The sequence below is a fragment of the Astyanax mexicanus genome, chromosome 2 (assembly GCF_023375975.1).
Source record: "Astyanax mexicanus isolate ESR-SI-001 chromosome 2, AstMex3_surface, whole genome shotgun sequence".
Lineage (NCBI taxonomy): Eukaryota > Metazoa > Chordata > Actinopteri > Characiformes > Acestrorhamphidae > Astyanax > Astyanax mexicanus.
Window position 1 is genome coordinate 42,565,300 of NC_064409.1, and position 1,462 is coordinate 42,566,761.

Below are 1,462 nucleotides of genomic sequence, written 5' to 3' on the forward strand. Positions count from 1 at the left end.
CTGCTGCTACGCTATGCGGATTCTATCTAGAGTAACTTATTGTTATTAATGCCTCGTTTAAAATGTCAGGGCTTTCCGGATTCTAGCAAGGAGGTGTGGAGCTACTTTGAGCCTGGATAATGGTGGAAAAAACGATTTATCAGGGCAAATTATGCCGTGTCCCCCAGTCCAAGGGGTGTTTGGACAAACTGTTAAAATTTCTGCATCTCCAAACGCTGTGGGAGAACAGAGGTGTGCTATTTATCAAAAGAAAGTACTTTTTATCATGTCTTACTACACCAAAAATCCATTTTATACCAGAGTTCTCTTTTAAAATGCAGCATTATTTCAGAAAATTGACCTATATAGAAACTTATTGCCCGTCTCAAAATGGACACTTGTTTTTTTTTTTTAGTGTATAAAACTTATTTTATCATTCTTCATATTTAGCTCTTTGTTTTATTGCTCATTTTAGCCTGTTTGCATATCCTTTTATTTTGAATTAATTTCATTTTTCCCTTTAACTCTATGTAAGCTCGGCTACATTGAAAATGAGGGTTACCCTCAATACTAGCAATGCTGGACTACGGTGATGTAATTTATAAAAAAGCGTCCGCCAGTGCTTTTAGCTACAGCTACAGCTGGGATCACCGAATTATTTTAAACTTTTAGTTTCTAATCACAATCAGAAAGCCTGTGACTGTTTTAAATGACTTTTTTAAATTAGTTTCTTTTTTTAAATCTTTTTATTTTTTTCAATTCATTGTATTTTTTTGTTAATTTATTATTACTTTTATTTAATTTCTTATTTAATTTTAATGTTTTATATTTTCATTCTTGTTCTTAGTTCTATTATTCATTTAATCACTTATTTTTAACATTTTACTTTACTTTTACTACTTTCTATATACTTATTTTATAAATTTTTTACTTTTTATGTAAAATTTGTTTTTATATGGTATTTTAGAATTTTCTCTTTTACATATATATTTTTATTAAATGTTGATTTAAAATTAGTACTTATTTTATTTTCTATTATTTTTTACTATATTATTTCAAATTATTTCTAAATTATTATTAAATGTGTTCAATCCCTTTCATGTTATAAAGGCTCGGCAAGATTGTAAATGAGGGTCACCCTCAATGTTTTTCCCGAGTTAAAATAAAGGTTGGTTGATTGATTCTGTGTCACAAGTGGCAAAGTCATGAATACACATACACTTATATTTTCAACCCTGAATACTTACCAGATAGCCTATAATTGCCCACACCACTACATGAAACCACAAGTGTGAAGGGTGGGACAGGTCTCTCATATTTATAACTAGTCAGTGGGAGGTCCACTTGTGGCTTCTGAAGAATACGGTACCAATAATTCCTTGACGTGTGGTAAAATATGTTAAAATCTGCACACGTCACTTCCCACAGAGTAACAGTATTAGTACAGAGTCTCTTTGCATGAAAAAAGTCAAAATGCTCAGTG